The sequence below is a fragment of the Hyaena hyaena genome, unplaced genomic scaffold, assembly GCF_003009895.1.
Source record: "Hyaena hyaena isolate Hyena2069 unplaced genomic scaffold, ASM300989v1 scaffold_601, whole genome shotgun sequence".
Lineage (NCBI taxonomy): Eukaryota > Metazoa > Chordata > Mammalia > Carnivora > Hyaenidae > Hyaena > Hyaena hyaena.
Genome location: NW_024081232.1, coordinates 375,199 through 399,824, shown reverse-complemented (window position 1 = coordinate 399,824; position 24,626 = coordinate 375,199). Strand labels below are relative to the sequence as shown.

General features: G+C 39.8%; 1 protein-coding gene across 3 annotated transcripts in view; it reads left to right on the top strand.

Moving 5' to 3' along the window:
• Positions 1–1,986: 1,986 nt before the first annotated feature.
• NEXN (nexilin F-actin binding protein) overlaps positions 1,987–24,626 on the top strand; it is a 51,546-nt gene continuing 28,906 nt past the window's right edge. For all 3 annotated transcript variants that reach the window (XM_039257036.1, XM_039257037.1, XM_039257035.1), the window contains exon 1: positions 1,987–2,084. The gene's annotated coding sequence lies outside the window, so the exon portion shown is untranslated. The remainder of the gene's footprint in view (positions 2,085–24,626) is intronic.

Sequence of the window (24,626 nt, the reverse complement as noted above, 5' to 3'; positions counted from 1 at the left end):
ACAGTTCATGGGTTCAAGCCCCGCACTGGCTCTCTGCTGACAGCTCAGAGCCTGGAGCCTGTTTCAGATTCTATGTCTCCCTCTCTCTCTGCCCCTCCTCTGCTCATGGGCTCGCTCGCTCTCTCTCTCTCTCAGAAATAAATTTTTTTTAAAAAATTTCCATCCTGGCACACCTGAGCGGCTCAGTTAAGTGTTTGACTCTTGGTTTTGGCTCAGGTATGATCTCACAGTTCATAAGTTTGAGCCTCGCCTCAGGTTCTGGACTGACAGTGTGGATCCTGCTTGGGATTCTCTCTCTCTCTGCCCCTTCCTTCCCCCCACCCCCACCCCCAACTCTGTAGCATGAGCACTCTCTCTCTCACTCAAATAAATAAACTTAAAAAATAAATTTCCTGGGGCACCAGGGTGGCTCAGTCAAGTGTCTGACTTCGGCTCAGGTCATGATCTCATGGTTCGTGGGTTCGAGCCCCGCATCGGGCTCCGTGCTGACTGCCAGCTCGGAGCCTGGAGCCTGTTTCAGATTCTGTGTCTCCCTCTCTCTCTGATCCTTCCCTGCTCACGCTGTCTCTCTCTCTCTCTCAGAAATAAGTAAAACACTAAAAAATTTTTTTTAAAAATTTCCATCTTGAGTGGATGGTGATGGGGTGGAGATAAAAAGCTACAGCTGGGAGTAGAGAGCCTTTTCCATATCCCTGAAAATATAACCTGAGCACCACCGTCCAGAGCTGCAAGTTGGAAGTGCTTGTCCCTGCTGTATCTCTGCGGATGCTACCACAATACAATTTTTATATTTTTCTCTTTTTTTGTTTGTTCTCTCTCTTCTATCTTTTATTATTTGTTTTCTGCATGCAGTGAAAAACTGAAGATCTCCCATACCAGAAAAACCTCTTTAAGGGTTATCTGATGGGTTTAACCGACAGGCTGGTGGTCGGGTTGAAAAGGCCTGTGGGTGCTAATATCCGCAGGTGACTTTAGTTTAAAAAGACCGGAGATGATTTGCCTTTAACTAGGGAAAGGAGGTAGATTATATAAGTAGTATTCGCGACTAGGTGGTGGTGGTGGTGGGGTTTTTTTAAACCTCTTTTTTTTTTTTTTAATTTATTTCTAGGAGAGAGAGAGAGAGACAGCGTGGGCAGGGGAGGGTCAGAGAGAGAGGGAGTCACAGACTGAAACAGGCTCCAGGCTCTGAGCTGACAGTTAGCACAGAGCCCGACGCGGGGCTCGAACCCATGAACCGCGAGATCATGACCTGAGCGAAAGTCGGACGCCTAACCGACTAAGCCACCCAGGCGCCCCAAACCTCTTTTTCTCCCTCCCCCTTCTCCTTCCACTTTTCTCTTTCACCACTCTCGGTGGAGTTGAAGACGAAGGCCAAGAAAGAGGGAACCACAGCCGGGTGAAGTGGTCCCGGGACTGCCCTATAGTCTCAGCAACAAAAGAAAATTTGGTCAAAGGTCATGCTGTGGACGAAGACGAGGTGGTGGCTCGGCGGCGTCTCGGTTAGAAACCAGGACTGAAGAGTCGCTGAGAGCAGTGGGCCCCCGGGCAACCCGGCTGTGGGCAGCGGGGAGCCAGCTGCAGCCTGGCTGTGAATCCCATTCCAGCACCACCCCTCACCCACCGGGGAGGCCGTCCGCGGACCCCGCCAGGAGGTGGAGGGCAGAACCCCCGGGAGACCACCGGCGACCCAGAGTCGGGCGGCCCGCAGGGTCTGGCGGAAAGTTGGCGGCCACCGCCCCTCTCCCGTCTCCCTCCTCGACACTCCACTTCCCCCCCCCCCCACCCCGGGCGCTACGGCGGAGGTGGGGGTTGGGGGAGCTGGCCTGGTGTTCTGGAACAGCTGCAGCCGGCGCTGGGCCCGCCTGGAATGCGGGAACAGGCTGCGCACCAGGACTTTTATGGAAACTTGCTGCTGGAGACGGCGGCGGCGGCGGCGGCGGCGGCGGCGGCCAGAGGGCTCCCAGCGGCCGGAGCGGCAGCGGCGGCGGCCCGAGCGCGCAGACCCCCGCCCACACCCCGGCGCCGCACGCGCACAGCCTCTCCGCGCGCGAGGAGGACGCTCGCCGGCCGTCGGCTCCGGGCGGGTGAGAGCGGTCGAGGGACGCGGGGCGGGGGCGCCGGACACGCGGGTGGCGGGTGCCCCGCGGGGGCGGGGGCTGCGGGAGGGCGCGCCCCGCCGCCGGCCGCCGGGCAGGGCTGCGCCGCAGCCCCTGGAGCGCGCGGGGCTGCAGCCCGCGGTGGCCGCGCGCCCGGCCCGGCGCGAGGGAGCCGCGCGCCCTGCGGACTCGGCGGGGTGCCGGCCCGGGTCTGCGCCTCGGGCCGCGCCAGCCGGCCTTTGGCTCTGGCGGCGGTTTCCTCGCCCGGCTCCCCTGCTCCCAGCGCCGCCCGTGCCCTGTCGGCACGAAACTCGGGTGCTCGGGTGCCTTCCCTGCCCCTGCCGGGAAGAGCCCTCCGCTGGCGCAGCGGGTGCCAGTCCCTTCGCTCTACCCGTGGGGTCCAGGCCGCCTCAAAGTTCAGTGTCGTCCCCCACCCACCACGTGCCCCTGGCGCGGTCTCCGTCGCCGCCAGCGATGCCTGCTGTTTTTAAGAGAAATCGTTTCTGCTCTGTCCGTGCGGAGGTCGGGGAGTAATCTGTGATTTAACAGCCCATCATCTACCCCCTCCCTCCAAAGTGTTTTTTGGAGGCTATTTTGTCCGAGGTGGGATGTTGGGGTTGCGCAACTACAGTTGGAAGTTGGCATGCATACTGTGGTCACCTCTTTGGACCTCCCTTGTCCCTCTCTTTTTTGAAAACGCCGAGCTATTCCAACTGTTTGTAAACTGCGAAACGCCCTACAGTGCTAAAAATGTATTGGCATTTGTAAAGAAAATAACCAAGTTGGGAGGTTCGTTGATTATCGCAGTGGCTTCGAGATCTTCATTTTCTATTTATTTAAGGACCACAACGCGAAACAAAGAGAGCTGGGGGGAGGGTGCGGTAGGAGAGAGAGCGAGAACAAGGTAAAAATAGCAGAAGGATATGTCCTAACAAAATGTCTGTCCTTGGGAAAGAGGCAGGTAGAAGAAATGAAGTAAGCCGTAAGAAATAGTTCCATGAGCAAAGCCATGGGAGCATCATTCATCAACTAAGTTTTCTTAATGAATTTGTGTAACGGGCCCGCTGGCTGGCGAGTCACAACATAACTATGTTGGGTAGTACGATTAAGTAAACCTGCATATTTATGCTATGCCATCTTAGTCACACGTCATTAGGTGAACCACATTACCACCACCTCCCCCCAATCCTTTTACAGGTTGAATTACTGACCTAAGAAAACTCAGAATACACCTAAGTCTTTGAAGTTCTTTTGAGTTTTGAAGTGTGCCAAGGTGGAAAAATAATTAATCAAATTGAGGGACAGGGTTGTTTGTTTTTTGAGATGTGTTTAGTATAAATGATCTTTGATTATTTGATACAATTAAGTAAGATTCTTCCTCACAGCTATTAGCCCCCTATTTTTGAGGTCTTTTATGGTTTGACTGGAATAATTTTAAGAAAAATGTGGGGATTGGTGTATTTTATCTGCAACAACTCCCTTAAGGAGCCCTAAGTAAAAGCTACAACAAAATTTTTTTAAATCCAGTTTCCCTCAAATTGGCGAAATTCTGTTTTAATGGAAGAGGCACACTTCTAAATCCATTTTCAGCTGAATGTAGTGAATAGCCATTTTTCTTGCTCACCTTCAATGGAATCTGTGCTATTTTTGAAAATATGATATGTAAGACTGATCATTGTCAAAATGTGTGTCATCTTGAGATGACTATATTTAGCATCAAGAAAGGAATGCATTATCTACGCTTTTGAACAGTATTTTTCCCCTGAAATTACACTTGAAGTATTTAGGTTAGGGTTTCATTTGTGAACAGAATGAAAACTGAGTATGTATATTTGGAAGAAATTAATTGGTGATTTAGATTGCTTCGAACCTGAGTGACCTGAAATGACATACTTCATTTAGGAATAAAGGATAAAACCTACGGTTATCTTGAAAACCCCCTAAGGCAAATAAAAGTATTGTTTAAATAAAAACACATGCCTAGAGGAAAGAAAACAAAGCAGTAAGTGTAGAAAAGTATGTAATAGATGGGCAGATATCTAAAAAATTTTTTTTTAATTTTTTAACATTTATTCATTTTTGAGAGAAGGGCAGAGAGGGAGGGAGACCCAGAATCCCAAGCAGGCTCCGAACTCTGTGCAGCACAGAGCCTGATGTGGGTCTCAAACCCACGAGCGGTGAGATCATGACCTGAGCCAAAGTCAGATGCCTAACCAACTGAGCTCCCCAGGTGCCCTTATCTAAAAATTTTTATGGAAGAGAGGACTCAGTACATTTTAGTATATAAGCCATATACACACACAAAATATCTTGGTCTCTATTTTATGATTTAGAGGGGAAATGATCCACAGCATTCTTAACAATTTCACACATTTTTGTTCTTACTTAATTTGTGGTCTATATTACCTTTGTAAGTTTTTTTTATCTTCTTTCTTCTGGTTTTATAATTGGAAAATTACATTATTTACATACACTTGGAATTGTTACATTTTCTTTTTCTATGTAAATATTCAGTGCATTGTGTGGCTGGACTTATGGTGGTATACTCTATACATGAAGTGATAAGTGGGTTCTTACCCTGAAATCCAACTTATTTAACTTCTAATAAAATGTGTTTCTTTGCTTTAAACTTAATTTTTAACCATAAATATGGTTATATTATCAAGAATGGAGGGGCACCTGACTGGCTTGGTATGTCGAGCTTCCTACTTCAGTGCAGGTTATAATCTCACAGTTGGTGGGTTTGAACCCTGCATCGCTTCGGGCTTTGCTCTGAAGCATGGAGCCTGCTTTGGATTCTCTGTCTCTGTCTGTACCCCTCTCCCGGTTATTCTCTCTTAAAAATAATTTAACATTAAAAAAATTTATTAAGAATGGAAAAGGGGACCTTCAAAGTGCGACACACATTTTGTTAGTATTTTGATATATTTCCTTTTTTCTCTCAGTAGAGGTTCTTTTACTCGCTGCCCCCAACCCCCCCCTTTTTTTTTTTTTTTTCTTCTTGTCATCTCCTCCTTTTTGTTGTCAGATTAGAAGACAGATTAGGGCTCCCTGGGCCACGTTTTGAGGTTGGTGAAATTTGACTTCCACCTTCCTTTCTGTGCCTCTTTCTTGTCCCTTCCTCCCCTTTGACTGGGCCTCCGCCTTTCAGGCCAAACTAGGTCTCCCTTTGTCTCTCCATTTGCTTAGTGCTGCCTGTTCATTTAGATCGGGAGCCACACATTGGCAGCCAGAAAGCCACGTTCAGCCACAAACAGGCTTAACAAATAAAACACGGATTTCCAGCCACTGTTGAAAAATTGGAAGATGTTGGCAAAACTGGGTCATTTGTGCACGGCAACAATGCTCTGGGACAGAGTAGCGGCTTCCCCCTCAGGGTATATGCTCCTTTTGACATTGTCTCCACCATTCCCTATTGTTTTACAACCAGTCCTCACTCACAGTAACCGTCAATTGCAGTACGTCAATTGCAGTACGTCAATTGCAGTACGTAAGATGGACTTATATTACATTTACATTACCTGACCATAGACACTGGAGTATGCAGTCCCCTGACCTAAGTGTGAGGGCAAGTCTGAAGCTATATGATGGGAAGTCTGGACCTGGCATTAGGAATCCAGACTTTAAAGTAGATATATTTTGGTTAGCAACTCTTCTCTTAAATAATGTGATCATAGGACTGAGAAGAAGAGGTTAACATTCACTGACCCTAATTGCTAGTATCAATTTGAGCTGGAAGGGACCATGTATTGATAACTAAAGTGAGTAAAAAGATTTTAACTGGTGGGATTTCAGAAAGCGTAGGTATTTCTAGGAACTCTTAAATAATCCTAATCTCTCTCCCTCCTGGAAATGTTTAGGAGAGGTTTTTTGACCCCTAGAGATTGGCCGTAAAGAGGAGTCAACGACTGTACCTCTTCCGCCTTTCTACCCTCCCCTTCTTTGGAGGCAGGGCCTGGGTCTGCCCCTTCCCAGCTATGTCCTTCATTTGAAAGGCCATCTTCCACTTGCAGTGAAGGTAAGGAATCCCATTCTTCTCCAGAAATCACCACATCCATGTGATTTGGAAGCCAACTTCTGGTTTTCCGTGATACATAGTTTAATGTAAATCCACTCCATTTTACTTTATTTTCTTTTTTAAAACTTTTTTTTTAATGTTTTTGAGAGAGAGAGACAGCATGAGCAGGGGAGGGTCAGAGAGGGAGATACAGAATCTAAAACAGGCTCCAGGCTCTGAGCTAGCTGCAGTCCAGAGCCCGACGTGGGTCTCGAACCCATGAACTGTGAGATCATGACCTGAGCCAAAGTCGGCTGTTTAACCAACTGAGCCACCCAGGAGCCCTGTTTTACTTTGTTTTCTATTCATGCATGCATGCATGCATTTTTATCAGCAGCCCTCTTTTTGGAGATGTTAATCATAAGTTTTATTTGGTTGACTTTGGATTAGACAGTTTTCCTGTTCTCTCTTTGCCATTCATCTACTCCTCCAAATATGAGTTGACTATGTACTGTGTCCTAGTTGTGTGAGATGCTAAGGATGAATAGAGCAGGGGCACCTGAGTGGCTCAGTCGTTTGCATGTCTGACTTCAGCTCGGGTCATGCTCTCACAATTTGTGAGTTTGAGTCCCACATCAGGCTCTGTGCTGACAGCTCAGAGCCTGGAACCTACTTCAGATTCTGTGTCTCCCTCTCTCCCTGACCCTCCCCTGGCCACACTCTGTCTCTGTCTCTTTCAAAAATAAACATTAAAAAAAAAAAAAGTAGAGCAGCATTCTTGATTTTAAGGGTACCATAGTACAGTGATTGCTCTCTGAAAACTATCACATACAGTCATATGAGTGCAAAATATTATACATTATTAATACAGAAGAATGTCAAGGCAGGTTGAAAATAAGATTCTTTGTCACCAGTGAGGAATTGTTTATTGGCAGGAGGAAAAAAATCTATTTGAAACAGATAAAATAGGATCTAATTTAACATTTTTGAATTGTGACAAGACTTATGACAATTTTTATAGTATTTTTAAAGTATAAAGTTCTAATCTTTATTAACTAAATGTAAAGAAGTTATATTGTATTTTTTAAATGTTTTTTATTTATTTTTGAGAGAGAGAGAGAGAACGCAAGCAAGAGGAGGGCAGAGAGAGGGAGACAGAGGATCCAAAGCCAGCTCTATGAGCCTGATTCAGGGCTCCAACTCATGAACTGTGAGATCATGACCTGAGCCGAAGTCAGATGCTTAACCAATGGAGCTACCCATGCCCCAAATTATACTGTATTTAAGTATATATTTCTGGTAAAGTGAAAAATGATAAAATTTAGGCCCATATTTTATGAAGCTCAAAACAATGTTGTTGTGTGTTCCAAAGACTGTAAAGAGATAGGTTTTAACATTTACTTGTAGTATATAGTTAAGTGTTCTAAAACCTTCTTAAAAATTGGGAAGAATTTTTAAGTTTAATTAAAAAAGAATTTACTTGAGTTTAATGAAATGCAGATTTAAAGCTGTCAGTCTTGACGATTCTGTTCCTTGAGAAAGGAGATACCACATTAACACAATGAAACCATTATTATAAATTATAGCTATGATTTAAAATTCTCTTCTTCAGGGGCACCTGGGTGGCTTAGTTGGTTGAGCATCTGACTTTTGGTTTTGGCTAGGTTATGATCTCGTGGTTTGAGTCCCGGGTCCACCTCTGCACTGACAGAGTGGAGCCTGCTTGGGATTCTCTCTCTCTCTTCCTCTCTCTCTGCCCCTGCCCTGCTTGTGCTCTCTCTCTCTCTCTCTCTCTCTCAAAATAAATGAATAAACTTAAAAAAATATTGATTCCTGGATTATTTGCTGTGTTGAAATATTTTAATTGAATATCTAAAAAAAGTCAAGGAAAATTAAATTTAGAAAATATAGAGTCAAGCATCGATCCAATGAAATTCTAGAAAAGAAGCCTTAGCATGAGTATTTTTAGATCTTATGTACTTAATATTACATTCTACTATAAGACATTGTCTCACAGCCTGAGCTTCATACCTTAATATTCAAACTGGTAATTATTTTATAACAGCTCCAAATTATACTCTATTCTTGAAACACATTTTATCAGGCTATTAAGTCATTTTCAAAAGTGTCTTGAAGCCTGTCTCACTAATTGCTGTACCTGTTGATAACCAATATTAGTATTACCATTCAGCATATTTATATTTCATGTACTTAAATTAGGTAAAAATGGAGAATGATAAAGTAAAATAAGTAGCTGAGTAACAGTCAAGAAACCTGCAACTGAACACTTGCAGCCTCAGATAAGTCACTGCATCTCTTTGTGCCTTTTTTTTTTCCATATGGTAAATGAAGGGGTTGGACTAATTGATCTTTAAGGTCTTATATAATGAGCTCTAAAAATCCATGATTCTTTTTTTAAATATTATTTTTATTTTGAGAGAGACAGCATGCACACACGAGTGAGTGCGGGGGAGGGAGAGAGGGAGAGAGAGAATCCCATTCAGGCTCCGTCCATGCTGTCAACAAGGGGCTCCATTATGCTAACCATGAGATCATAACCTGAGCCAAAATCCCAAGTCAGATGCTTAACCCGCTGAGCCACCCAAGTGCCTCATAGATTCTTAATCTATGTATAAACAGACCCTAGATGTAATTCTGACAGGTGGTAAAACCTATTTAAAACTGAACTCATTTTCTGACTCCTCTAACATGCTTTCAGATTTAATCTCAGTTAGTCTGCTACTGTCTACTCATTTGCTTGAACTAGAAACTGAGTTAATTCTTCACAGTATTCCTTGCCTCTCCTCTCCCTCTCCAAGTCTAACTGGCCAGAGCTCTTGCGGTAGTGCCCCACTACAAGGTAAGTTCTCTGGAGGCAGGCACTTTGTTTTTTGGTTCACTTTCATCTCTCCACAGGCTAGGACAGTGCCTGGAATATAGTAGGAGCTTCACATGTGTTAAATACGTGGATGAATGGGTTACCATGTCCTGTCATTTCCACTGCTAAAATGTCTCTTCTAGTTTTTCATTTGTAATGCCATTGTCTTAAATCGGGTCTTCGCCTGCCAGGATTACTGTATTTGTCCTCTTTCGTGTACCTCAATTTTCTGCATGGCTGTCAGAATGCTTTTTCTTTCTAGAATACATATCCGATTCACATTCTTGCTTTTAAAAAAAATCTCTTTTTGGGTCCTCATTGCCTATAGGATCAAGTCTAAACTTTTTTTTTTTTTTTGATGTTATTTATTTCTGAGAGAGAGACAGCGTGAACAGGGGAGGGTCAGAGAGAGAGGGAGATGCAGAATCTGAAACAGGCTCCAGGCTCTGAGCTGGCTGTCAGCACAGAGCCCGATGTGGGGTTCGAACCCACAAACTGTGAGACCATGCCCTGAGCCAAAGTTGGACGCTTAACCAACTGAGCCACCCAGGTGCCCAAGTAAGAAAGTCTAAACTTTCTTAATATGACATTTAGGAATGTTCCCAGTCTGTGCCCAGCCTCTTTCTGGTTTCATCATAGATTTCCTGGATAACTTACAGTTCTCCAAATTTGTGACAGGTCATCAGGCAATTGATGTTTTTGTTCATGTTCCTTCTTTTGTCTGAATGTGTGAAATCCTACTTATCATTTCAAGTCTAAATCAAATGTCACTCTCTCTGTGTAATGTTCCTTAACCCCAAGCCCCTCCTTCATTCCACCATTGTCTTTTTCACAACTGTTCCATGTTTCTACAGCCCTGTTTATATACTGCTATCATAGCACTTAATGCTTCGTGTAATAACTAGTTGTGGTCCCATCTGTTTCTTCCAACGAAGCTATTTGATCTCAAAGGCTGTTTCATACATTTTGTATATGATTGCTAGGCATAATGTCTAGTACAAAGTACATTCTTCTTACAAAAATACTGTACTGTTAATAGAGACCATATATGTCAAATTTGAAAAACAAATGCAACCTTTTTGATAAATCATATCATAATATGCTATAGGCTATGGTAATATTGCCATACTCTGAAACCTATGATGGATACTTAGCTGTCTTCATTTAACATGAATGATTAATATGCTAGAGTGGCATCTTTAAATCCCTTCATCATCCCAGCCTTCTTTTTTATGACCAAGCTCTTGTTGATGAGCTACAAGTTTAACCTGATAGAAAACCTTTAGTGTTTTCTCTCTACTCATTCTTGGTAACAGTTCATCGGCTTTGCCAAGAGATCTTTAACACTTATCAGTGCAGAGGGGCTAAATTGTTGTGTTGCTGCTGCCCTCTTATGGTGGACAAATACATTGCATCTGCCGGTGCAATTGGAAGTCAGTTAATACTAGATTAGGAAAAGACTCTGAGATTCCCCAAATCCTTTGGCATTCAGCTTACTGAGTATAGAAGTTATGTTATTAAAATAACTTCATTCAGCATTCTAAAACAGTGAGGGAAAGCTCAGTCCAACTACTCCCTTTGTAGAAAGAACTGAGATGAGTTGATAGAATGTTCTCTCTTGTAATTCAACAAATCTCAGAATGTGGTTTTAGAATTTCTGGGAGTATCCAAGACCCTTTAGGAGCCCATAAAGTCCCTCCTCTTTCAATTATGTATCTGTATGAGGCTAGCTTTATTTTTATTTTTTGAGGCCATATCTTTAATACTTCAGTCAAAACAACATATCACAATAGTTTAAAAGCAGAAGGTATGAAAATGTACCTTTTATTAAGCCAGTATTAGAGATGTGCAAAAATATAAAACAATGCCACTCTTAAATATTTTTATTTTGAAAAATATTTTCATAAAATGTTTCTGTTGATATGTAATGGATTTGTTATTTTAAAGGACTCTCTTGGGAAGACTTTGAAGTAACCAGTCCAAACAAATTGTAGGTTCTTATTTGATGACATCATTAAGTTACATATACATATACATATACAAATACATATACAAGCACATATACATCATTAAGTTACATATACAAATAAAATTTAAGGATTTTTTAATGTTTATTTTTGAGAGATCATGAGTGAGAGAGGTACAGAGAGAGAGGGAGACACAATCTGAAGCAGGCTCCAGGCTCTGAGCCATCAGTACAGAGCCCGATATGTGGCTCTGAACTCAACATGAGATCCTGACTTGAGTGGACATCAGATGCTTAACCGGTTAACCCCTTAACTGACTGAGCCACCCAAGTGCCCCCAAATATAAGGAATTTTTTTTAAAGCTACAGTACATCACAGGAAAGACCTGGAGCTTCTATACTGAACAAAGGAGAAGAGTAGAGTGTTTTAATTTTTAATATATTAAATATCTGTAGATAAAATCTATATAAAAGTTCTTGAAGGCTTTTCAATAATAAGCCTAGACATTAGGCCCTAAACTCAAGAAGTTTGAGAACCAGTTCTCTAATTCATAGCCTTTCTGCTACTGGAGACATTTTTCTTTAGTATCAGAAAGCCTATTTTTATATGCATTCCCACACATTCAGATGTTATTAAAATGAATCATTTTCTAACAAAGTGTTAGCCTTGTTATATTGGTAATTATTTTTCATCCTATCTATACTATGAGCTCCATAAAAAGAGCTTTTAGGGGTGCCTGGGTAGCTCAGTTGGCTAAGCATCTAACTTTGGTTCAGGTCATTATCTCATGGTTTAGGGGCTGTGTGCTGACAGCTCAGAGCTGGAAGCCAGCTTTGTGGATTCTGTCTCCCTCCCTCTCTGCCCCTCCCCCACTCATTCTCTCTCTGTTTCTGTCTCCTCTCTCTCTCTCTCAAAAATAACACATTAAAAAATTTTAAAAAGAGATTTTATCCTATTTTTCTTTGTATATGTAGTGCCTTACTTACATTGTGTCTAGCACGTTGTAGAAAGATGTTCAGTAACTTTCTTGAATGTTCATTTCAGCTTATTCGTTCTTGTCTCATTTATTTGTAATTCCCACACTCTTAACCTCTAAATCTAGGAGATAACACGTGCAAACCACCTACTGTGTGGCCCAGAGTAGGGATTCGGTTGTCTGTTTCTGCTTTTCTCCTTCAGTGTAGAGACTCCAAGTCTTTACTGCGATGTATTGTAGCTTTAAAAAAATCCTTAAATTTTATTTATATATGTAACTGAATTTTATTAATGATTCCATCAACTGGGAACATACTGATTTTCTTTGAGTAGGTCCTTGAAAGTCTTCTCAAGAGAGAATAAAAGGCAAGAGTTCTTCTGAGCTGAACTGTGAGGGAACAGGAAGATATACTTTGTGGTGCCTGGTGAATTCTGTTGAAATCATAGGATTTAAAACATCTATGAAGTATTTATGTGTCATGATGCACTAGCATAACAAATACATGAAACAGATTTTGTATTGCCAAAGACCATGGAAAAAGCAAGTGATTGTTGAAGCTTCTTGATGGTTATATAAGGGTGCATTATATTAGTCTAATTTTGTAGATGTCTCTGCAATGTTTTATAATAAAAAGGTAAAGTAGATTAGACTGATATGTCTTGGATGTTTTTGTGTGTCTGGAGGGGTGTTTAATAATATAAAAAAGCTAGGAGCTACTATGGAATTTTTTATTTAGTTATTTTTAATTTTTTTAAGTATTTATTTTTGAGAGCGAGAGAGAGCAAGTGAGCCGGGAAGGGACAGAGAGAGAGGAGGGTGCAAAATCTGAAGCAGGCTGCAGGCTCTGAGCTATCAGCACAGAACCTGACATGGGGCTCGAACCCATGAACCTCGAGGTCATGACCTGAGCTGAAGTCAGATGCTGAACTGACTGAGCCACCCAGGTGCCCCACTATGAAATGTTTTAAACCTCGTTGTACTAATAATGTATACTTAAAATCATTGTTCTGATAACATGTATCAGTTAAGAACTTTGAAGAAACCACATTAAAAGAGCTACCCTGTAGAAACTGAAGTAACCTTATGTACTCACCCCACTTGGATTCTCGTACCTCTTGAAATGACTTGATAATTCAAAAATATTTATCAGGTTTCTGAGGAAGGGAAAACTGTTAAAGTGAATATTTGAATTTTATAGCTTCTCATTTTGTAGGTTTTTTTAAAAGTTTATTTATCCATTTTGAGAGAGAGTGGGGAAAGGGCAGAGAGAGAGAGAGAGAGAGAGAGAATCACAAGCAGGCCCTGTGTCACCAGCACAGAGCCTGATAGGGGCCTCGAACCTGTGAACTGAGATCATGGCCTGAGCCAAAGAGTCGAACGCTCAATTGACTGGACCACCTAGGCACCCCTCATTTTGCAGGCTTGTTAAAATGACAGTGATACATGTGAATACTAAATAGATGAATATTTGCACCTGCATAATTGTATGTAGTAGGAGGAGGACCTGGGGTCTCTGCCCTAAAAAAATGCAAATTTCATGAGATTTTTTTTTTTACTTTTTTTTCTTAATAAAAAAAATTATTTGTTTTTGAGAGGGAGAGAGAGTGTGTAAGCAGGGGAGGAACGGGGGCGGGGGGGGGAGACACAGAATCCAAAACAGGCTCCAGGCTCTGAGCTGTCAGCACAAAGTCTGATGTGGGGCTCAAACCCACAGACCTCGAGACCATGACCTGAGCCAAAGTTGGACGCTTAACTGAGTGAGCCACCCAGGTGCCCTGAGAGACTTTTTTTTTTTTAATATTTTATTTTTGAAAGACAGAAAGCATGCACACATGAGACGGGGAGGGGCAGAGACAGAGAGGGGAGACAGAGGATGTGAAGTGAGCTTTGCTCTTTCAGCACTGATGCAGGGCTCAAACCCATGAACAGTAAGATCATGAGTGAAGCTGAAGTCAGATGCTCAACTGATTGAGCCACCCAGGTGCCCCCAACTGAGTCACCCAGGCACCCCAAATTCCACATGAGTTTATAGACTAGTAGGTGAAATATTGACTAATATCATATAAAAAGCATGAAAGTGGGAGAGAATAATAAATGAGTCTAAGATTGAATGGATATTTGAATTTGAGAATGTGTTCCCAAAAGATTAATTTGAAAATCTTCTGTAACTGTCAAATAGCATATTTTAAAATAAGTACAGATAGTTCCTTAAGAAAATAAAAGTTGGGATGCCTCGGTGGCTTAGTTGGTTAAGCATCCGACTTTGGCTTGCGTCATGATCTCACAGTTCATGTGTTAGAGCCCCGCATTTGGCTCTGTGCTGACAGCTCAGAGCCTGAAGCCTGCTTCAGATTCTGTGTCACTCTCTCTCTCTCTCTGCCCCAACCCTTGCTCATGTTCTGTCTCTGTCTCTCAAAAATAAATAAATTTAAGAAAAAAAGAAAAGAAAAGAAAAGTTGGGTCAAAAGGATAGGATCTTTTAGACTTCTCAGTTTTGATGAGTACTACATGGATATTGAAAATCTTTCCGTGATGGCTTTTGGAGTTCATTGAGGTAGGCACTGGAAAGGAACCAATCCACTGTAATCTGGGAAAGGAGCATAAAGTCTACCAGATATACAGGTGAAAGTCTGGGTGGAATTAGGAGAAGTACAAAAAGTAGTCTGAGAATAGAAGTCATTATCTTACGCATCTGACTGGAAGGTTGGGGTATGGTGTATACTTCCTTTCAATTCTGTATCAGATAATTGATGTTAGAACCCTACCTGTGCTTGTATATGGACCATTAAAAATCCTGTTCCAAGGCTTCTGTTAAGAGTTTTGGCCAAGAGACTGTTAACAAACAGCAAGAAAATTGGGAGAGTGTCTGCTTATTCAATGCTGTATCTCTCAATGCTTAGCAGAGTGCCTGGCACATGGCAAATGCTTAATAAATATTTGTGTAATAAAAAGTGTGTTCTATTTATATTGTATTCCATTATTGCATAATGAAAATCATAATGATAGGGATACATTATATACAATAGCCCTTAACTGTTTATAAAGTGCTTCACCTTGGAGTTGGCAGGATTTACCTATCAGTAAACAATTATGTAGGTCTTCTATATGCTGGGCAAATGCCATGGGCTATGGACACAGTAGTGCATAAATTACAGTCTCTACTCAAAGAGCTCACATTCTAGTAGAGGAGGAAGTCAAGAAAGTTCATTACCATATTGTGGTAAATGCTACAGTCGGGGTAAGTATGGGGGTGATTATGGAAACACACATAAAAGCAGCACGTAATCCTGTCTTATGGAGTCAAGGAAGACTTCCTGGAGAAAAGTAACTAAGTACTAAAGGAGGAGTAGGAGTTAGCTAAGAGATAAGAGAATGGGCAGAACACTAAGCCGAGGGAGCTAGCTGTGCAAAGGTTTGAGATGTGCCAGTATTTCAGTGTGAGAGAGTGGGAGGAAGGTATGACAGAGATGAGACTAACGAGGCAATTTAAAGTACCAAAGTGTATTACATCACTTTGTAATAGATGTAATTAGAGTAAGAAGAAATGGGCAAAGACTGAAACATGTGGGCAAATAACACCAAAGAAATGGAGAGAGGCAGAGAAGTCCTCAGAGGAGACAGAAGGAATGGTCAGAGACACGAAAGAACAGGGAGAGAATAGTGTCACGGAGCTGAGTGAAAAAGGATTTCTTCTGAAATCCTTCTTCTGAAGGAGTGGCTGAGAATCTCAGGTGTAGGAGTGACATTCTGAAGGAGAGAACTGTCCATTTTATGGGCAATATAATGAGAAAAGCATTATTCCTATTTTATATATAAAACTGAAGTTCACAGAAGTAAGCTGGTTTAACCAAGACCATACATCTAATAAACAACCCAAACAGAAACCCTAGTAGAAGTTTTCTGGTTCTAATTCCTGTCTTCCTCCATCATCATGGTCTTCTTACGTGTTTAGAAAATCAACAATTAACTGAGAAAGTGTCATCAGAATATATTTATAATTCTGAATATTTTGCTACGAAATTCCTTAAGCAACAAGTGTTAGAATACTTTGGAAGATTTAAAAATATATTTGTATTAACTTTTATTAAATGTAAAAATACATACCCTTGCATTTTTTTGTATGAGAGTGTTTATGAAAAATTATGACAAGATTGAACTTGTATATGCAGTTTTAAAAATTGAAGTGTAATTAACATACAGTGTTATGTTAGTTTCAGGTATACAACATATTGATTCAACAGTTCTATTCATTACCCAGTGCTCGCCGTAAGTATAGTCACCATCTGTCACCATCCAGTGTTAGACAGTATTACTATATCCCCTGTGCAGTGCTTTTCATCTCTTTGACTTAGTGATTTTATAACTGGGAGTTTGTACTTCTTAATTCCCTTATGTATTTGGCCCATCCCTCTACCTGCCTTCCCTCTAGCAACCACTAGTTCTCTGTTTTTAAGAGTTTATTGGATTTGTGTCCTTGTATGTTTTTTAGACTGTACATAAAAATGGAATCATATGGTGTTTGTCTTTCTCTGACTTATTTCACTTAGCATAATATCCTGTAAACCCATCCATGTTGTTGCAAATGGCAAGATCTCATTCTTTTTTATGTCTGAGTAATATTGTGTGTGTGTGCGCGTGTGTGTGTATATCTTCACATCTTTATCCATTCATCCATTGATGAATACTTAGGTTGCTTCCTTATCTTGGCTATTGTAAATAATGCTGCAATAAACATAGGGGTGCATATATCATTTTGAGTTAGTGTTTTTGTTTTCTTTGGATTAAATACCCAGTAGTGGAATTACTAGTTCATATGGCATTTGTGTTTTTAATTTTTCTGAGGAATCTCCATACCATTTTTCTATAGTGGCTACACCAATTTCCAATCCCACCAACAGTGTATTAGGATTCTGCTTTCTCTACTTCCTTACCAATACTTGTTTTCTTGTCCTTTTGATACTTAGTCATTCTGAATTGTGTGAGGTTTTTTCTCATTGTGGTTTTGTATTTCCCTGATGATTAGTGGTGTTTTCATATGTCTGTTGACCCTTTATACATCTTCTTTGAAAAAAATGTCTATTTGGGTCCTCTGCCCATCATTCAGTTGGATAGTTTTTTGTTTATTTTTGTTTTTTTTTGTTTTGATGTTGAGTTGTAGAACTTCTTTATGTATTTTGGATATTAACCTCATCAGATATTTCATTTGCAATTATCTTCTCCCATTCAACAGGTTGCCTTTCTGTTTTGTTGATGGTTTCCTTTGCTGTGTTTCCTTTGTTATTTTAGTGTTGTCCCAATAGTTTATTTTTGCTTTGGTTTCCCTTGCCTGAGGGAGCATATCCATAAATATGTTGCTAAGGGAGATGTCTAAGAGATTACTGCTTGTGTTTTATTCCAGGAGTTTTATGATTTCAGATCTCACATTTAGGTCTTCAGTCCATTTTGAGTTTATTTTTGTGTGTGGTGTAAGAAATTCCAATTTTATTCTTTTACATGCAGCTGCTCAGTTTTCCCAGCACCATTTATTGAAAAGACTGTCTTTTCCCCATTGTATAATCTTGCCTCCTTTGTTGTAAATTAACTGACTTTGATTACTACAGCTTTGTAGTTTATCTTGAAATCTGGGATTGTGATACCTCCATCTTTGTTCTTCTTTCTCAAGATTGCTTTGGCTATTTGAGGTCTTTTGTGGTTTCATACAAGTTTTAGAATTATTTGTTCTAATTCTGTGAAAATACTATTGGTATCTTTTTTTAAAAAAATGTTTATAGGAGCGCCTGGGTGGCTGGCTGAGTCAGTTGAACATCCAACTTCGGCTCAGGTCATGATCTCACAGTTTGGAGTCAAGCCCCATTGTCAGGCTCTGTGCTAACAGCTCATAGCTTGGAGCCTGCTTGAGATTCTGTATGTGTCTCTCTCTGCCCCTCTCCTGCTTGCACTCTAGGTGTCTCTCTCTCTCTCAAAAAATAAATTAAAAAATTTTTTAAATTTATAATGAAAAATGTTTAATTTTGAGGAACAGAGAGTGAGTAGGGGAGGGATAGAAAGAGAGAGGGGGAGAGAGAGAGAGAGAGAGAAAATCCTAAGCAGACTCTGCACTGACAGTAGAGAGCCTGATGCAAGGCTTGAACCCAAGAACCATGAGATCATAACCCAAGCTGAAGTCGGACATTTAACCAATTGAGCTACTCAGGCATCCCTCTTGGTATCTTGAGAGAGACTGCATTAAATTTGTAGATTGCTCTGGGTATGTTTTAATGATATTAATTCTTCCAGTACATGAGCATGATACAGCTTTCCATTTGTTTGTGTTGTCCTCTGTTTCTTTCATCAGTGTCTTAGTTTTCAGAGTTTTCACTGTACTGAAAAATTAACCTCTGGGTTAAATTTATTCCTAGGTATTTTATTCTCTTTGGTGCAATTTTAAATGGGATTGTTTTCTTAATTTCTCTTTCTGCTATTTCATTATTAGTGTATAGAAATGTAATAGATTTCTGTGTATTAATGGTCTGGAATTTTTACATCATAATACACATTATACCACATATAATTATGATCATTTACATATTAAGCAGCTGTTATTTAGTCTAAGACATGGTCTCTAGTTGGCTGATAGATGAGAGGGAGGCAGTTTCGGCAGAGTCACAGGTCATTGTGCCCTTCTTGAAGGAAGGGCATGAGTAGTTAGGGCACTGTGAAGTGAGGGTGGAGAGAGGGTGGTAGGAGACAGGAAGGAGAGGATTTAAGGAAACTGAAAACTTTGAGCTGTCATTTAGAGATCATGATGATCCATTACTTGGCTAAATGTCAGTACTGTTGACTTCCTTCACAGGAAGTTCCTTGATGGATTTATGGTTCAGTGTTGAGATTCACTAAAATGTGTGATATTCAAATAATTTTTGAACATTTCAGAGTTCATGTCATGACTGTTGGAATCAGGTCTACTTTAAAAAGCCTTCATAAAACCAGAATTCTCACTGTCATTGTACAATTAAGAGGGAATTTGGCTTACTCTAGGAATACTGTTAGATAATGTTCTGTTAGATAAATTCAGAAGCCTTCTATACTCTTGGCAAGTGAGTAGGATGATGAGATCGGTCAGTGTGTTCCTTAAGAGAATGATATATATGTGAATATTGTTATTTGATTCTTCACTATCATTAATTACAACAATAGAAGTGCTACCTGCATGTTGCTGATTTGGGCACTTTGAAAATCAGAGAAAATAGCACCTGACTTTATCACATTTGAATGAATTCACTAAATGAATTCTAAACCACAGCTAGGTGAGATAACTGCATTTCATTCAGTATTTGAGAATCATTTAATAACCTATGTGTTCTCCTTAATGCCAAGTAATTCTAAGAGAATTCTAAGAGAATTCTAAGAGAATAACTGCTAGAACATATTAATTTAAAAGGAAATACTTAAATAAAAATTGTGCCTACGTGGGACAAAATACCAGCACCACGTTCTACTGCCAGTTGCCAGCTAAAGACTACGAATTCACTAAATGTAGAGAATAGTATTAGTCATGTCTTATTTATTTTTGAGAGAGAGAGAGAGACAGCGCGACAGGGGAGGGTCACAGAATCTGAAGACAGGATCCAGGCTCTGAGCTAGCTGTCAGCACACAGCCCAACGCGAGGCTCGAACCCACGAACCGTGAGACCCTGACCTGAGCCAAAGTCAGACGCTCAGCCAGCTGAGCCACCCAGGCACCCCTCAGTCATGTCTTTTGAGCTTCCAATATATTTCTACTGCTTAGAGTTATGGTTCTCAAATAATTTGATTAAAGTTTTTGTTGATTACACTAGTAGGTTAAGCTGGTTGGTATTCCCCTTGCCCCACCACACATGCCAGTTGCACTGCTTTTTTGGCATCAGCATAATACAGTGGGTAGAATGCAGACCCCATAGTCAAACTGCCTGCTCTTATCCTGTGTCCACCACTCATTAATTGTGCGGTCTTGAGCAGGTTACGTAACTTTTTTTATTTTTTTAAATGTTTATTTTTGAGAGAGAGAGTGTATTTGTGTGCAAAGTAGGGGAGGGTTGAAGACAGAGGGGAATAGGTTCTAAAGTGGGTTTTGTGCTGACAGCAGATAGCCCAAAGAGGGCTGGGATGCACAGCCCAAACTCATGAACTCTGAGATTATGCCCTGAGCCCAAGTTGGAGGCTTAACCAACTGAGCCACCCAAGAGCACCCTTGGTTACTTAACTTACCAAGTCTCTGTTTTTCTTAAAAAACTTTTTTTTTAAGTTTATTCCTCAGAGAGAGAGAGGGAGACAGAGCATGAGTGGGGGCGGGGCAGAGAGCAGGATACACAGAATTTGAAGCAAGCTTCAGGCTCCAAGCTGTTAGCACAGAGCCCAACATGGGGCTCAAACCTGTGGGAACTGGGAAATCGTGACCTGAACTGAAGTTGGATGCTTAACTGACTGAGCCACCCAGGTGCCCTAAGACAGTTGGTTTTAATAAGACATTACAATCAATGACAGTGGAACAGAGTTCTTTTTTGAGAAGTTAATGAACCTAATGTAGTCAAATTCATACCTTTCACTTTAGCACATAAAGACAACTGAGTTAGCAACTGGAATGTAATATTGTTTCTACGAGGAATTTTTAAAATTCCTTTTAAAAATTATGAAGGAATCTAGTAGATAGTTGCCTGCTTGGTTTTGAATTTTTTTCCTTTAACGTAAAGCTATTTAAGGGATAGGAGTCCAATTCGTGTTTTTTTTTTTTAATTTTTAATGTTTTATTTATTTCTGAGAGAGAGTGTGTGAGCAGGGGAGGGACAGAGAGGGAGACACAGAATCTGAAAATGGGCTCCAGTCTCTGAGTTAGCTCAGAGCCCGACACAGGGCTCGAACCCACGAACTGTGAGATCATGACCTGAGCCAAAGTCGGATGCTCAACCGACTGAGCCACCCAGGCACCCCAGGAGTCCAATTGGTTTGTAACCTACACCTTAAAAGACAATTCTATAAGACAAAAAGCTAACGAACTTATATTGCTACAACTTTTTATCCTCAAAATGCAGAACAGAGCAAACTCAGCAAAGGATTGCCTGCTTATATTTTAATTAAAAAAGATAAAGTTAGTACTATTCAGATTTTCAGACTTTCAGAATGAGAGTTCAGAGTACTGAAATGACATTTAAAAAACTATTTTAACTGGTTTCACTCATTAAATTTAAAAATTAAACTTATTTTATTCTGAATCTAAAAATAAGTCAAGATATAATTTGAAGATTTCTTGAAAAATTAGATGAAGAGGTAGCTGATTCATTTATTCTCCAAGACTACTCTTGACAGGCTCATTTTTCATTGTCACCAAACGACAGAATTTTCTTTCATTTCACCACAAAGGCTCCTTGAAGTTCCCTCTGGACAATTAATATAGCTACATTTATCAGTCTATGTGAGATTGTTCAAAGTTTCCTCATACCCTTTGCTATTACTCTTTTAGATTACACAAATAATGTATGCTCATTGGCAGGGAAATGTACGTTTTTACTGATGAGGGTAAAAAGGATAGTGAGGAAGACCATGAGTAATGAAATCAATCAAAATTATCGATACCTACTAATGTTAGGTATTGTTCTAGAGTTTTTCACATTATGTTACCTAATCCTAACCAGGAAGCACAGAATTGAAATTTGGTTTTAGCTCTGATTACCAAATTGTTGTAATCAAAGCGTGAGGTGATAAAGGCTTATATTATGAGGAAAATGGAAATAGTGAAGTAATATATAAGAAGAAATTTGAAAGAAACATTCACAAACCTTGACAGTCTATCATAGTTTAGGAGATCTAAAAGAAGAATGAACTAGAAATAACTCTAAGGTTTGAGAAGCTATGAGAGTGAAGGATAAGTTCTCTTGGTTATACAAGAAGAAATATCTAATAGGCAACTCTAGATTTGATAGAATGACTCAGATAAGAGCTCAAGACTAGAAATACTGGTTATTTTTATCTCAGGCACATAGAATTAGATTACGCCCAAACCTTGGTAATGACACACAGTCATGTATTCTCTGCTTTTTTAGGAAAGTACTGTTAATAATGTAATAAGCACCCACAGACCCAGTGAACAACAAAAGTTAGGACCTTGTTAATAATTACATTGAATCATGTCCTATCCACCTTCATCATATTGTCTTCTCCCAGAGAGAAAATTTTAGCCCCCAAATGGATTCACTGGAAAGGTCTTGCAAACATTTAAGGAATAAATGAATTAGGGGCATGTGGGTGGCTTAGTCAGTTAAGTGTCTGACTCTTAATTTTGGCTCAAGTCATGATTTAAGTTCCTGAGATTGAGCCCCTTGTTGGGCTCTCCACTGATAGCATGGAGCCTGCTGGGATTCTGTCCTCTCCTCTCCTCTCTCTCTCTCTCTCTGTCCCACTCTCCCACTCACATTTTCTCTCTCAAACATAAATAAACATTTGGGGAAAAAAAATGATATCAATTCTGTATGAGGTCTTACAGAGAATTAAAGAAGACAAAATACTTTCCAACTCTTTCTATGAGAGCAGTATTACTCTGTTAACAAAAGCAGATGTTATTAAAAAAATAAAAGACCAATATCCCCCATAAACATGGATGGAAAACTTCTTAACAAAATTTTATCAAATTGAATTTATCAGTAAGTTAAAAGGACAATGCATCATGACCAAATGAAGTTTCTCTATGAATGAAAAGTTGACTCAACATTTGAAAATAAATTAATGTGACTTACTATAAAAAGAATCAAACATAAGATTATCTCAATAGATACAGAAAAAACATTTTATTAAATCCAACATCCATTCCTAAAATTATTCTACCACAATAGGAATACAAAGGAATTTAATCTCATAGAGGGCATCTAAAAAAAAATCTACAGCTAAAATTGTATTTAATGATGAAAAACTAAACATTTTTCTCCTAAGGTCAGGAACAAGGCAAATATGTCTGTTCTCCCTACTTCTATTTGACTTTGTACTGAAGGTTCTAGTCAGAACAGTCAGGCCAAAAAGAGAAAGAAAAGACATACAGATTAGAAGGGAAAAAGTTGAAATGTGCTCCTAGATGATATAGTTATCTATGTAGAAAATCAAATGCAATCTACAAAAAACTTCAATGGAACTAATAAGTTACTTTGGCCAGGTTGCAGGATAGAAGATGAGTATACAAAATATATTTCTATATACCAGCAACAAATGATCATCAATTGAAATCTAAAAAATAACACCACTTACAATAGCATCAACAAATACGGAACTATTTACAGATTTATATGTGAATGCAAAGGACCTAGAATAGTCAAAACAAGTTAAAAGGAACTAAGTTCCTCTTAAAGTTACACTAAAGAACAAAGTTCCTTTCTAAGTTACACTAACTTTTTCAAGGCTCATAATAATATATACTAATCAAGAATATGGCATGGTGACTATAGTTAAAAAAAAAAAATCCCTTGGTACTGGCATCAGGACAGACTGATGGAACAGAATGGAGGGTCCAGAAATAGACCCACCTGTGTATGGTCAATTGATTTTTGACAAAAATTCAAGAGCATTTCATCAGAGAGATACCTTTTTTTTAAAATAAGTGGCCCTGGGAAAATTGTTTATCCGTATGCAAAAAAATGAAATTTTGTCATATACAAAAATCAACCCAAAATGGCTGAAAGACCTAAATGCAAAACCTAAAACTATAAATCTCTTAGAAGTAAATATAAGATAAGTTCTTTGTGACTGTAAGTTAAGCCAGTACAGCACCAAAAGCACAAACTATAAAAGAAGAAAATGATAAGATAGACTTGATCAAAATGAAAAGCTTTTGTTCTTCAGAAGACATTGTTGGGGTGCCTGGGTGGCTCAGTCGGTTAAGCATCCGACTTCGGCTCAGGTCATGATCTCACAGTTTGTGGGTTCGAGCCCCTCATCGAGCTCTGTGCTGATAGCTAGCTCAGAGCCTGGAGCCTGTCTTCGGATTCTGTGTCTCCCTCTTTTTCTGTTCCTCTCCTGCTCATGCTGTCTGTCTGTCTGTCTGTCTCTCTCTCTCAAAAATAAATAAAACATTAAAAAAGAGAGACATTTTTAAGCAAATGAAAAGACAAGCCAAAGACAGAATATCTTTTCAAATCATATATCTGATATAGATCTTTTATCCAGAATATATAAAGTACTTTCAAAAGTTAGTGGAAAATAAATAACCCAGTAATAAGAACGGGCAAAAGATTTGAACAGATACTTCTACCAAAGAATATTTGTAGGTAGAAAAGAAACATATGAAAAGATGTTCAGTAGCATTAATTATTAGGGAAATGTACATTAAAACCATAATGTGATGTCACTACACACCTTTAGAATGTCTAAAATTTAGAAGACCATACCAAATGCTGGTGAAGCTATAGAAGTACAACTATCATATACTGTTGGTGGGAAGATAAAATGGTACAACCAGTTAGAAAACAGTTTGTCACTTTCTTAAAAAGTTAAACATACATCTACCATAAGGTTAGCCATTATACTTTATTTACTCAAAAAAGCATATGTTCACACAAAGATTTATACATGAATATTCATAGCAGCTTTATTATAACAGTAACTGCAAACAGCCCAATGTCCAGCAACAGGTGAATGGTGGTATATTGAACAAACTGGTATATGTATACAATGGAATCATATTCAGTACCGAAAAGGAACTATCAATGATCCAACT